The sequence below is a fragment of the Thermobia domestica genome, chromosome 5 (assembly GCF_964235325.1).
Source record: "Thermobia domestica chromosome 5, izTheDome1.hap1.1, whole genome shotgun sequence".
Taxonomy (NCBI): domain Eukaryota; kingdom Metazoa; phylum Arthropoda; class Insecta; order Zygentoma; family Lepismatidae; genus Thermobia; species Thermobia domestica.
In genome coordinates, this window is record NC_137458.1 from 305,081,883 (window position 1) to 305,097,556 (window position 15,674).

General features: G+C 36.5%; 1 long non-coding RNA gene across 1 annotated transcript; it reads left to right on the plus strand.

Annotated features, from left to right (window-relative positions):
• Nucleotides 1–5,524: 5,524 nt before the first annotated feature.
• Nucleotides 5,525–13,803, plus strand: LOC145684937 (uncharacterized). Its single transcript, XR_014131433.1, has 3 exons — nt 5,525–5,607; nt 8,418–8,523; nt 13,654–13,803. It is a non-coding gene; the product is annotated as an uncharacterized LOC145684937 (long non-coding RNA).
• Nucleotides 13,804–15,674: the final 1,871 nt, after the last annotated feature.

The following is a 15,674-nucleotide window of genomic DNA, read 5'->3' on the forward strand; positions in this document are numbered from 1 at the left end:
ACTCGGGAATCAAAAACCTACACAACATAATATGAATTTCACATATTTATGAACAGGATGATGCCTACCACCATATTAAGTTTGATGCCGGTAGGATGAGTTTACTCTGTATGACTTCTTGGGAATAATACAGTTTCCTGGGTTAGCTATTTTCAGAAATTGTACACATGGAACATACATATTAGTGTACTCATCTTGACGAAAGCAAGTGATCGATACCGGAGTTGGTCACTTTTGGTACACGATAGCTAATACAGTTTCCGGTGGTGGGGTGTTTCAAGCGATTGCACACATGCAACATAGGGTAGGAGCGGGGGATTGGGAGGTATGTGTTTGTCACCATTTTTTCCTCACAGGTTATAGGAATTTTTCTAGTTTTTAAGAACTAATTGATGTCGCAGGTTCTTTACTTTTTCGGCATCGACATCTTTACTTTTGACGCTGTAACATTTTTATTGTTGCTGGTCTGTCTTCTATCCAATTACCTCCAAGAGTGCAAAATGATTAAAGCTATTGCCGGTGCACATAAACCAGTGGAGGTAATTAGGTGTAACTGAAGAAAACTCAAGCTTTTATTTGCTTTATATAACTTGTATTCTACTTAAAAACCAATAGTTTTATGTGGCCTACGCAAAATAAGGAGTAACTTATTTCTAAATCTCAAAGATATTTGATTTTTTTTTCAAGTCTTCAAGTTATTGTTTATAAAACAGTATTGTTCTGTGAACTTAATCCAAAATGTATCACATAAGAGAAAAACTATAAACGGTCAAAACTTTGGCCGAAAACGAAAAAAAAAAATGTAGAAAAACCACGAGAACAGGCCCTGACATTCAGACAAACATAGGAGAATATTATAAGACTAACGGTAAATAAATTAAACTACTACAATAGAATATGTATTGGAATTCTGGATTGATAGCAGGTCCTATTTACAGCATCAGCATTATTGGCATACGCAACGGTCACTTTTGTGGAGTACACACTCCACAAAAGACAAAGATAGCATAGCATTCGCACAACATCTAAATGAATTCTAAGCAAAAAAAAAGTTCACTTAAAACATTTCACCCATTTACCCCCGCATAATGAGCCCAATTACCCCGTGGGAGTAATTGGGAGTTACAAATTTTAACAAAATTTTAACAGCCTCACAGTGAGGATTCAAGGTTGCTGTTCTTCATGGCACCATCCTTTTAAGCATCAGTAAAAAATTGACTAAAAACATTAACAGATGTGCAATTTATTGTGACTCCAACCAAATCACACTCGGTTTCAAATATGTCATTTCTCAACCATGTCAGCGTTTGGTTTTTTGTCATTATTGCAACTTCTTAAAATTCTTCTAAGCTTTTTTCATGAACATCTACCCACCCAAAATTTGGGTGTAATTAAATTCTACTAAAATATACTGAAATGCAAAATATTAAAAAAAAAAAAGTTTTCCGCCTTATTACCCCCTGCATTCAATTCCCCGCTTCTACCCATATATCAATCAACTCAACTTGATACATGAAAGTGATCGGTACCGGAATCGGTTACTTTCAGTCAACCACTTTCGTTACGTGGTATCTAATACAGTTTCAGGGGTGGGGCGTTACCAGCGATTACATACATGCAACATTAAAATCAATCAACTACTCTTGACGAAAGATAGCGATCGGTACCGGAATTAGTCACTTTCCGTCTACTACTTTTGGGACAAGGTATTTAATTCAGTTTCGAAGGGTGGGGTGTTCCCAGCGATTGGCTGGAAGTGACTAATCCCGATATCTACCTCTTTCCTTCGTGAAGACGAATTGATATATACATATATATCGCATGTGTGCAATCGCTGGAAATACCCTACCTCCAAAAACTGTATTAGGTACCGTGGTTGTTGACCCAAAGTGACCAATTCCGGTACCGATCGCTTTCTTTCGTCAAGACAAGCTGATTGATATGTAGCATGTGTGCAATCGCTAGAAATACTCCAATCTCGGAAACTATTATTCCCGATATTTTCACATCGATTCAAAATCTAACCATCCATAACTCGTAAATCAAAGACCTTCATAATAGATAAAATTTATACGTTTATATGGCAGGTAAAGATCTACCATCAAAGCAGGTTTGGATCGGATCGGATGAGTTTGATTGAACTTGTACGAAATAGATGATCCCGATCAGATTAGTTTGATTGGCCATGTATGATATAGATGTTCTCGATGGGATAAATCTGACTGAACGTGTACGATATAATAATCTCGATCGGATGACTGATTGAACTTGTAGGACATAGCTGATCCCAATCGAATCAGTTTGATTGAATTTGTACGATATAGATGATCACGATCAGATAAGTTTGATTGAATTTGTACGATATACAGATCCCAATCGGATGACTTTGATTGAACTTTACGATATAGATGATCCCAATGGGATGACTGATTAAACTTGTAGGATATAGGTGATCCCAATCGAATCAGTTTGATTCAATTTGTACGATATAGATGGTTACGATGGGATGAGTTTGATTGAACTTGTACGATATACATGATACCAATCGGATGACTTTGATTGAACTTTACGATATAGATGATCCCGATTGGATGAGTTTGATTGAACTTTTATGATGTTGATGATCACAATCGGATGGGTTTTGTTGAACTTGTACGATTAAGGTGATCCCGATGGTTTTCACGTTGATCAAGATACCATGAAGCGGTTTTCTTACAATGAATTATGCGTCTACATTTCATCTCTTGCCCTTAGCTCTTTACTAAAACCGGAAATGCTAGAAATCCACTAGAACGTTTGGTTTCAACGTTGATCTACAGAAAGCAATAACGAGCCGAGCGTTCTAGGAATAGATATAATCTCTTAACCTGCTATTTAATCCGGAAGTGGAATAAATCAACCACCTTCGGTTTAAACGTTGATTGTTACAGAGTAACTGAAAATACAAGAATACAACTGGACGAAGAAAGATGGAAATGACGAAGAAATTTTAGAACTTCTTATCAATACTACAAGGGAGAAAGAAGATGTAAGCAGCAGAATTAGGAGCGGTGGGACAAAGTAGAGAGAAGCGACAGGAGTATTGTGTGATCATAGGGTACCACTACCCCTTAAGGGAAAAGTTTACAAAACAGTAGTGAAATCTACTCTGAATACCTGGCGAAGAAGAAACTGTTGGACGACGAAGATACTATTGCAAGGATGAAGATACAGCGGTAAAATTGTGGAGAGACGCGGAATGACAAAATTAAAAATAAAGGGACAATGAAGATAAGATCAGAAGTAAAGAAACTTAAAGAAAATAAGACTTCGTACTTTGGACACGTAAGAAGAAAACCTTCGGAATACGCAGATCACTGAGTGGATACTATAGAACTGAATGGGAAACTAGTGCGAAGCAGACCACAAAAGAGATGGGAGATTATGTGAAGAACGACGATATGGTGCAGTGTGATGTCACAGTGGATATGACAAAATATAGAAACAGGTGGAGGACAACGATTCGAGAAGCCGATTCCTACTAACTAGGAAAAAGATTTAGAAGATGATTAAGCAAAATTGTAATCGAAACACAAACTAATTACAACTTTCTTACAATGCTGTCTATAATCTTTATAATAAATTAACTAGAAATGTTACTGTTACGGAAGTATATCACTTCCTTCTTCAGACTACTTGCGAAACTTTAACATTTCTAGTTAATTTATAATAAAGATTATAGGCAGACTTGTAAGAAAGTTGTAATTAGTTTGTGTTTAAGATGGACACAAGGCCTTTTTTTAACATAATATCCATGTAATCGAAAATACAACAATACGAGTGGACGAAGAGGGAGTGGTAAGGACAAAGTAAGTACTTAGGATCAATACTACAGGAAAATACAGAAATAGAAATGAAATCTGTAAGTTTTACGTCCCACGCTTATGCCGGTTAGGCTAAAGGAGACGGTGATAATGAGAGATGAGTGAAACGGTGGAATGAAGAAAGTGGGAGGAAACGGGAGAACCCCGAGAAAACCCACGAGCACGGTGTTTGTCCACCACAAAGTCCACATGGCGCGAGCTGAGATCGAACCAGGGACAACACAGAAATAGAAGAATATCTAAACAGCAAAATAAGCAACTATTGGACAAAATACAGAGGAGTGGCATGAATATTGTTCCTCGGTGTGAGTAGAAAAAAAAATATTGGATAATAGTAGTAAAATTTATCATATTGTACGAAGTGGAATCAACGGTGCCGACTTTCCAAAATTTATGTGGGTGCATATCAATGGCGGAACACGTTAGCCTATGTTTTCAGGAAAGTCTCGATATTTGATTGACTTATTTTTAGTTAAAATCTTTTATGAACAGTGTCAAAAAGGGCTGCCGTGATAAAGTGAAATATACCGGTACTATAAGGATAAGTTGAGCCTGTCCTATCTCAGTCAGTAACGCGGCTGACTCAAAAGCAAAAGAAAAACGGGCTTAAACCCGAGTACAAACTAAAAATCTTGTGTGGGTGCCGGAGCGCCCACGTAGTCGGCGCGCATGAGTGGAATGTTGGACCGCAAAGAAGAGAGAAGAGAAGTAACGTGTGGGGGCAATAAATATGCTGCGGAAGGATGAGAAGTGACGCGGAAGGATAAAATTAAGAATGAAGTGATCCGATGAACAGTGAAGATGAGATCAGTAGTAGAAAAAATGCAAGAAAGTAGGCTGCAATGATTTCGGCATGCAAAAGGAAGACCTTCGGAATACCTACCTTACCAAGTAGATACTATAGAACTGAATCGGAAACGAGCACAATTCTAACGAAAGAAGAACCGGAGAGATTGAGTGAAGAACGATATGTAGGGATGCGCACGAGACGAGTCGAGACAGGATTTTTCTGACAAAATTCGAGTCGAGACACGGCTGTTCCAATAGAGAAATATACGTTTTTCGAGTCAAGACATCACTTTTACAACACATTTTCGCGACGAGACAGCCACAAATCTTGTCTCGTGCGCATCCCTAACGATATGGTGCAGAGTGGTGTCACAGCGGACATGACACAATATAGAAACAGGTAGAGAACGGTGATTCGAAAAGCTGACTCCAAATAGCACGGAAAAAGGTTTATAAAAAGAAGAAGAGTTTGAACAGAAGTCACTAAGACATTAGTGCTGTATCGCCGGACCAATTTGAAAACAAAACAAAAAAAAAGCACCACACTGTTAAAAATGATTTATTCAAAAATGAATACATTTTACTACTCAAAAAAATTGAGTAAATTAGTCTCAATTTTGAGGAGAAAATAACTCAAAAAATGAGAATGAGGAAATTTAGTTGCATATTTGAGTCAGAGACTGTTTCTCAAAAACGAGTAATAATGTAGTCTTAAAAAATATTGTTTTCTGATATAAATATATCATTGAATATCGTGAGATATAAAAGACAGTTTGCAAATGCAAGACTATGGAAAACAAGTACGAACAAGCTAACATAAGAGCACAAAAGTCCTTTAAAATCCTGAACTATATGTTCTCATTCTGGCTGATGGAGGAACTACTTAGCGGATGGATAAAGAGAAAGTTAAAAAGCAAGATGGATGGTTGTTTACGAATCATAGAGGATTTCGCAGGTAAGTACTGCTAGCAACATGAATTTAGTTTTAAGTGTGAATGCAACATTGCTTGTGTGCGATCATTGTAATCGATTAACGGTTAATCACGACAATCCATTATTTTCCTTCGAAAATCATGAGTAATGCTTCTAGGTACTGGTTCTCAGATAGAATGCCCGGAAGCCTCACTCTATGCTTCTGGGCATTCTATATCTTAGACAAAGTTGTTGTGTTAATGATATGCGACTTTCCAATATATTCAGTAAATTGTTTACTTTTTTTTTTTTTTTTTTTGGTGAATTGGGGCGTGCAGGTTTACTTTTGGCGCTGCACTCTAAATAACTGTTGGAAAAATACAATTCTTTTAATAATTTCCTCCTTATTGTCTCCTAAAAGATTTGTGGTGGGTGACATGAAAAAAACTCCCTTGCGGGAAGGTTCTAGATTACTGGTCCCCCATGTAGTTTAGTAGCTGGGTTGGTTTTTTTCTCTACTAAAGTTTATACATTTAATCTACACAGTATTGCCGAGCGAGCGTTAGCGAGTGAAGGCGGGTTAGAGCCCCGTAGGGCACGTTGTTTTCTGTCTTTATTATTGCTCAATGGGAAGGGGGACCAGTGATCTAGAACCTTGCCCTCACTTGCAGGACCGTATCCACGCGGGGTGTCGGGCTCCTAAATTTTTACTGCCTGCCTAAAATGTTCACGGTAGGCTTGCAAATGAACTATAATATGGTTGGATTCCCCCCCCCCTACATTTTTGGGCTGGCTACCGGCCTGCTCACTTGCACAGATAAAATTTCAAGGGACCACCACAAGTATTAGCTAAAAAATTGCAATTCCTTTACGATTGCCATATAAATACGGATTCCGTATCTGTTGCATAAAAGCTACAATGTAAAAAAAAAACACAGGGATTACTCGAGCAGACTGTTCTATCAAGTTTTGACACATTTCTTACATTCTCAGGTTGGGTTAAAGTTCTTTTTTTTTTTTTTTTTTTTTTTTAGCAGCACTGAATAAGAAGCTCCAGTACTACATACAGATTAACTTCAGAAGGGCTCGATGTAAATACAGTGTGGACGTATGGCATAAACACGAACGAACTTGTGCTAGGTGGCAATAAAAAGCATGAATGCTATCTAACCGAGTCAGTGCAGGACGAACCTGGTGGCACTGTTCGTAGGTTTCTTTAAGAAAATTTCCCTCGACTGACAAAAACTTTTCACTTTATCAAATTTTCCGTTGTTTGTTGAGTGTCCAATACGTATGACAGAAGTTATGTAATAATTATAATTTAGCTATATTAAGGGAACTACCACCAGTGGCGTCATTTAGGGGGCAGGGAGAGGTAATTGCACCCCCTGAGATTGAGATTTATGTAGATTTTTTGAGTAGAATAGTAGTCAGTGAAAAATGGAAAATTTTCTTATATCAAGGGGTCTTGCCCTCCCACAAGCAAAATCTGAAATGACGCTTCTGCTACCAACCACATTTGTTTTATTCATTTACTTTTTCCTTCTATTTTTACGTTTTTTTTTCTTTTTTCAAAAGTATACACACAGCCAACAAAATGAAATATAGTGAAATCTTTCAGTTTAACATCCCATGATTATGTCTTTAGGTTAAGGGAGACGATGATTAAAGCAAGTGAATGATGATGGAAGAATGAGAAAGTGGGAGGAAACGGGAGTACCTCGACAAAATCCACGAACACAATGTTGTTTATCACAAGCTTGCTTGGGTGAAAATCGTGCCAAGGAAACCATGCACCTGAGGTAAGCGCTCCCCACTGAGCCACCGTGCACCCCACTAGCTAACAATGGGTGCAAATTATGCTACTTGCAGCACACACAAACTATTGTAATTGTATTGGTTTATTTCTGAATAACAAAGAACAATTTAAGTAGTGATGTTCGTTAATCAGTCAACTAGAGAATTCCCCCTGAATTTTTCACGTTTTATCGAAAAATTCCCTTTTTTTCTTTTTGCTAAATTTACCTATCAAATTTCCCTAGACTAGGGAACTTTCCCTCAAACTACGAACACTACGCTGGCTGTTTCAGCTGAATTACTTATTGTTTAACACGGGTGTTGGTTTCGTTACTCATTGGGAAGTGTTGGAGCCTGAAAAATGAAGGTATGCGAGTTGCACAGAAGGTTAGTTTTTTCGAGTTTCATGTCAATTCCTTCATTGTACCTATTTTTGTATTATTATTCATACGTCTCATCCATCACTGTCTCCCTTTACCGTCTGGTTAGATTCTTTGGCTTGGTGCAGTTCAACCTGGTTAATGTCTTGTCCGTACAATGCTGGGACTTTATACTGGTACATTTCAGTCAGGATATGAATCTGACAGTACAGTGCTTTTGAATCCGTCTTACCAAGGGCCGAGGTGGTGCATAGTGTTCTTCGTTCGATCCCAACTTCCGCCAAGTGAACTTTGTAGTAGACAAACACCGTGTGCGTGGGTTTTCTCGGAGTTCTCCCGTTTCCTCCCACTTCTTCATTCCCCCATTTCCTTTATTTCCAAATTAATATAAAACTAAATGTTATTAGGTAAAAATTTATCATACTAATTTCGGGAATATCTGACTTATTAGTTGTACGTACAACCAGTAACAGCACGATCTGCCTGGTTTTATCATAGTTTACTTTGCCTGAACAAGAGTCTAATTGCTACTTCACATTATTCATGTATGCGCATTTCTAACATTGCAGTAAAACATTATGACAATGAACTACTTTGGAACTTCATGACTAGAAAAAGGTAAAATATATTATTTAATAGAATATATTTGTATAACAATTAAATCTTTATATTTCAGATGGATGCTGAATTTAAAAATTTGTTCGGCGCGACAGAGTCTGTTTTCAATGTCATCTGTTTGGCAGTGATAATTTTCTTTAAGGTTTCGCTAGAGAAAGTTCTTGGTGAGTAAGATCAAGTTTTCGTGTATATTTATCATATTTCAGGTTGCATGTATAAATATGTACACAAGAGTCTATTTGTCATCAACACAACCCTACTTCTGGCAAAGCACCCATTTGTTTTTTTTCTTTCTTTACGTTATCTTTTTATAGTGTCTATTCACAAACATTGTTTTATTGTTATCATTCAATCGCAGCAAATAGTAGCTTTTATATGCTTTACTTTGAAAAGTAAAAATAAGTCAGTATTTTGAAACACGTAATACCTTTTAAATAAACGTACATGAACTCAAAATTGCACATCTTTGGCTTATTATCTTCACGTCTTAAGACAGTGATGGGCAAAGCATGGCCCGCGGATTAGATGTAGCTCCTTAAACGTTTCCACCCAGCCCACGACGTGATTCATTACTTGACGAATATAACTTCACTTCTGAGAATCAGTGGATTATACTTCCAGCCAAATTATGAGAAATGTTTAAAAATGCATTCACAATACCATTTATCACATTCCCCTTCATGATCTTTCGAGTATTAATAGAGCTTGGTTTTACAAGTGATACAATCACTGTTGTTGTTGTTTTTTTTTTTAATTATATTGCCCCACCTATATTTTTTTTTCGTTTTTCTTTAGCCTGCGGCCCAAAATGTTTCCCCATCATAGTTTCATAATTACAGAGTTAATACATTTACTTTCCAGGTTATATGTTTTGGAAATATCTTAATAGAAGGATGGTTTTATAAATAATTTGATTTGCATACTAATGGATGGTTCTAACGTCATCTGTATATGTAGCAGGGTTGGCAAAAACCATGGCTTCTATTGAAAAAAAAACGGTTTTTTTTGGTTTAAACCAGTTTTTTTTTTGGTTTAAACCAGGTTTATTTGGTTTAAATAATTTGCTCTATATATTCATATCATATATGGACAGAAATAAGTTTGTTTCGTCTTGATGTTATTATGCAACAGTCGGGTTATGCTGGAAGGGGTCACAATAAGCTTAAAGCGGAATAAAAACTGCTTCTCGAGTTACATCCGAGAAAAATTGTCCTCCATTTGAACTCGGAACCAGGACTAATTGGCCACAAATGCGATACGTCTGCCGACTCACTCACGAAGGAATCCTGATAAAAATACGTTGTACTGATCTTTACATGCTTCTTAATATAGCTCTCAAGAGTCATTTCAGAAGGACAAAAAGATAAACAGTGCACAAGTGAAACCATTATACTGAATTACATATGGACAATTTCAAAGTACTACGGAGTACAGACGAACTAATTTAATTCAAGTTAGTTAACAACGACTTTTATTGGTCCAAATTAAAGAAATACAACGACTTAATTTGCATATCACAAAGATACGAATTATTTGAGTCCACTTTGGCTCAGACTCATTTATACATAAATAGATATCGAAGATACTTCTCATTTCACTAAATGCCTCTCGTGGGGTCTGTATGACCCTCCTTCCCCCCCCCCCCACACACACACACAAAGTACGGCATTTCGATGTATTTTATCAATAGTAAACAAAACAATATTTAGAATGTTTCTTTGATTGCAATTACATAACAATAATAACTACAAAAAAATCACAAAACAAACATTTATAAACTTACATAAAAAAAAGTTGCTTTTGTAGTATAATCTTTTTGAGTAATGAATGGGGAATTTAGGTTTGAATATAATACGAATAATATACGGGAGTGAAACGTGATAACCCACAAATGTGTGTTCATCAAGATTTTACAAACACTTACACTTTTACGAACATTTTCGTTTTTTGGTTTAAACCAGTTGGTTTTTTTTTTTGAAAAAACCAGCTGCTTTAAACATTGGTTTAAACCAGCCAACCCTGATATGTAGTCATTAAGTTTCCTTTCTATGAATAAAGAATCTGTATTCTCAAGCAGTGGCGTAACTAACAGGCTCCCGGTATTTAAGTTTCGGAGTATAACTTTATAATGTTTGGATGTTAAAAGCACTTTGCAGAGTTCCTCCGTGGCTAAGCGGTTAGCGTACGCGCTCTTGGCGCGGGAGACCCGGGTTCGATTCCCGGCGGGAGCTCATGTGGTTCGGATTCCACGTTAATCAGTAGGTCCACGTCTCACATAGCCTCGCTGCTGAAAGGGACGCTAAACTGAAATTCAACACTTTCAAAAGCACTTTGCAGGTTTCATATTACTGCAAGAGTACTCTACTTAGAGGAAAAAGAAATCACGGAACCAGCTATAATAGATTTAGTGAATTCTACTCGGAAAATGTATCGCCTTTTGTTGCAACAACTAACAAGTTTCCGATAAGTAGTGAAGAAACAATTTAGTGAAATTTTAACTTGGAATTAATTAGCCAATTATTTAGTCGTAGATAACTTCCTATGTTAGTAGTGTTCTGGATTTGTGTACTTCTTTGCAACTGTATCTCACTGTGCCTCTGACGAAGCCAATCCTGAGCGATCATTCAGTACACTAAAAGCCATCAAACTTTATATTCGTAGAACAAGGTCGAAGATGAAATTGAGCTCAGCCCCGTAACTTGGGCTTTTTCTTGGAAGACCAAACATTAATTAGACCTCCTAAAATACGTCAAGTTGAGGCTCCCTAGAATAATGATGACATTTGAAGTGAAATCCTTACTAAACGTGTTCGATACTTCTTGGGACGCCAGTTGATGGTTTACTAAAGTAAGATCCAGATTACATATATGCTACATCTTAAAGGAATGTATTTCGTTCAGATAGTGGGGCAGCAGAAACATCTTAAATTATTTGCAATGCTTTTGAAAATAGTACGGTGCTTCACAAGTTAACTAAATGAGACAATATGTTGAAAGCCTTACTAAATATATATTTTGTCTGGGGCTCTAATAGGACACATTTTACTGAATGAGGCTCGGAACACATTTTCGTTTCATTTTTTCTTTTCTTTTTTTTTTTTTTTTCCTGTTATGTGGTAAACCTATTCCAAGCTTTATTTATAAGTTCCTGTTCATATCACATCATACAAAGCAACAAAGTTTTAACTCAAATGAATCCTATCAAACAACTGGAAGCTTAATTGGGGGGGGGGCAGTTTCCCCATTCCCCCGCAAAAGTTACGGCATTGGTTGAGCCCTTTGCCAATCCTGAGCACTGAAAGCGAAGAATGGCACCACGTTGATATTGAGAAAGTAGTCAGCGAATTACTTAAAAAAAAAAAAAAAAAACGCCGGTTTAGAAATATGTGAGCAAGTTCCACAAGTTTTGACGAGTTTTCATATGTTAGTTGTAATGTGAACGTTAGGAAGAAATTATTTCTGCTCTTGCCTTTGAGGTGAGCGGTCCCAGGTTCGACTCCTGGTGGGGACACTCGGCCGAAAGAGTGTAACAGCTTTTTCAGACCTGCCATCTTGAGTGAAGTCCTTCTTGGGTTTCGTTCATTCATACTATTCAAATGCCGGGATGGAGGTACCTAATATAATGGTCCCAGGCTGCTTCCTTCCTTTCCTAATCCTTTCTTCCTTCCCTTTCATCGTACAGTGGGCTCGCTAAGGGACGTCATCCTTCATACGGGATGGGCTAACGTGGCCTTAGATGCCGACAGCCCAGAAATCTAATTCCTAATTCCTAGAAATTATTTCTTTTAAGAAACTTTTTAGTCCCATGTAATTGCTTAATAATAATAATAATAATGTGCAATTTTTGTATATTAGCAAGTAGTGTCTGACTAGATGGAAAACTAACTCTACTACTGTATAAATTGTACGTGTGCCATGAACGTAGAAACAGGAAGAGCCCTTTTGACATTTTCGCGGATGGAGGGGGGCATGCATTCTTAGTTACGCTACTGTTCTCAAAGCATTCTAGTAATTTATTTAACAATTGCTAAAAAAGTAGAAATCGAATAACGGTGAAATTGTATATAACTTAGAATTTGTGGTGTGATTCATTGTTTCTTTCTTTCTTTCTTTCTTTTTTTTTTCCTGGAAGGGAAACAGTGAAGGGAACTGATCAGAGGATTTTACTTATGTTGGTGACTCATAGCCTTTCTTAAAACTGTTCGACTTTGATTAAATGTATTAAGTGTGGCAGAACAAGCATTGATTCAGGAAGCTCCGCTAAAAGACGCCACTTATGTTTTTTTTTTTCGTCACACATAAGCAGAAATGACTAATTTTCAGGTTTATTGTTTCCTTGTCTTGCATAGATGAAACAGATCGAAATGGTTTTGGTTACCTTTTAATTTCCTTATTTTTATAATCTTATTTCAATTGATATTAATCCTTCCAGAACGTGACAACCCTACTATTATTAGACGAGTCAGGTCTTAAGTCTTTCATTTGATGTTTATTAGGATCACGCAAGTGGGATATATATAATATTGTAATGTTAGTACCATAGGTGTTCATTTTACTCCGACCTCACTTACCTTCATTCTCACAGTGAATTGGCCCTCGCCCTCACCTTCGAAGAGAGTTGACCATCGCTCTCGCCTTCGTGTTGGGAATTTGTCCTCGCTCTAGCCCTGACAGTGACCGTTGGCCCTCGCCCTCGCTGTCCAAGCTTGTCATCGCCCTCGCGTCATTATGGTTGAGAGAGAATTTGAGGGTGAGAATGCCCTCGAGAGAGCCATCCTCGCAAGGGTAAACACCTCTGGCTTAGTACGTCCGTTACACCGCTCAATAACTCTTCAACAAAAGATAATTTTAAAATTGTTTTCTGCAATCAACAGCTAGATAATTATCTCGGAGGAGTTCGTTAATGGATGTGATCCACCTACTTGTAGTGATAGAAATAAACCATTTCCGGTTAACTTTGATCACTATAGAGCATAGACAGTAATTTCACATTGTATATTTTTTAATCGATTAAGCGTCCCTAGAATATATTCCATTTCCACTCTAATCACTCTGCTAAAACACTAATTGGTAGATCTACTACAACTTCTGGTTTCAATATTAATTGAAGAAATATTGCGTAATTCTCTTTACTGTCTTTACCAGAGTCTATATTATCGTATTTCAATTGATACTAATTCAAATTAGAACGTAGCAACACTAATATTATTCGAGATATCGCCATACACGAATAAGATTTATAAGTATTTCTTTTTATTTCTATTGTCACTAATTACACAATCTCTTTGTTTCCAGGGAGATGAAGGCATAGACATATTTATAGCAAATGAAAAACTTCTGGGAGGATCTCGTGTCCATTGGCAGTCGACACAGACTGTTTTCCAACGAATGCATACATCTGTCATAGTACTTTGTAGGCATATTCAGAGGGTTCATGTATCCTCATTGTCTTATCTGTCTAAGTTGTTATAAAAGTTGTCATGTATAGACTTAGTTTATTATTTGACAAATAAAAAATACAATGTACAAACATATTTTCCTTTAATCAAAATGAAACTAATATATATATATTTAAGTTTTTGTGTGTGTGTGTGTGTGAATATGTTTGTGTGTGTGTGTGTGTGTATGTATGTATGTATGTATATGTATGTATGTAACGTCGCATGATTATGTTTCAAGGCTAAAGGAGAAGGCATTGATAATGAAGTGATGCAATGAATAAAGTAGGAGGAAACGAGAATACATCGAGAAAACCAGTGCACATAAAATTTGTCCACCATATCAGGCTTACTTGTTTAAAACTACGCAAACCAACATCACGAAAAGTTTAAGTTACAAGGAGCTTGTGTGTTAAATTAAAATTCTCATCTATGCTATTTATGGAAACAACAGGTATCAGCATAAAAATGTAACCTTGCAGATTCAAAATTGAGTAAAAAAGTACTTTAACAATTAGATTATATTAGTATTCAAAAATAGGAAGGGGAGTATTTATTCTGCTGCCTTGTTGGCACAGGGAAACTTCCCCAAAATTACAAAGGTAGATGAATTTCACACTGCACTAAAAAAATTTATAGTAAGTACGCCTTCTACACATTAATATTGATGCTATACATTTTCATCTTCAAAGCTGAAAAATAGAAGTAATTTTTGAAGTACTCGTATTTTTTCAAAAACTGATTTCTATTTTCCAACTTTTAAGAGGAAAATGTTTTAACTTCAATATTAATGTGTAGAAGACGTACTTACTATAAACTGTCCAGTGCAGTGTGAGAATAATCTACCTTTCTAGTTCCAGGAAACCTTCCCTGTGCCAGCAAGGCAGCAGAATAAGTACTTTTTTCTCATTTTTGAATACTAATAAAATCTCATTTTTGAGTACTTTTTTACTCATTTTTTTTTAAAAAAAAAACCCTTCTCATTTTTGAGAAGAGTTTTTCTTAAATTTGAGAGGAAATATTCTCAATTTTTGAGAACGCGTGTTTCTCAATTTTGCGGCTATCTGAGCATTTCGAATACTTTTCTACTCACTTTTGAGTATATATGTTCTCAATTGTGAGGAGAGCATTACTAGTTTTTGAACAAAGAGTTTCTCAATGTTGATTACATTCATCTCATTTTACGGTTAACTTTCTCATTTTTGAGAAAATATGTTCTCGTTATTTTTGAGAAATAGCAGTTTCTCATTTTATTTAAGAATATTTTATCTCGCTTTTAAGAGAATTTTTACTCAAAAGTGAGTAAAATTTACTCAAATTTGAGTACATATTGTTCTTATATTTTGAACACCCACACTTTCTCACTTTTGAGAACAATGTATTCGGAGCTATTCTGAGAACACAATGTTCTCAAATTTGAGTCAATTTTACTCATTTTTAAGTAAGTATTTTTAACAGTGCAAAATGTACTGCATTCGATTATATTATGTTGGATTATAGTAAATAAGTTACGTTAGATGACGTTACTTTACGTTAGAGGCATAAAAACTACAGTGCAAAAACACAAACCAACCTGTGCTAGGTGGCCACTAAAAAGCACGAATGCTATCTAACCGAGTCAGGGCAGGAGCACAGCAGAAGGGCGACGAGGAGTGCGTCCGAAGGGAGCAGGAGCGTCAGCGACGGTGGGTATATGCATAAGCGAGGGTAGTGACAACATGTGGGTTTTGGCAATCATAAAAATTTCAAAAGCACTTATCATGGTTTCATACTTGCAACGCTTCACTTGCTAACATACAATACAGCTTCTGTACACTGTGCAGAAATACATTCCCGTTCAGTTAGAAGTCATTTATTTTCAAAATTGAAGCTTGTAAC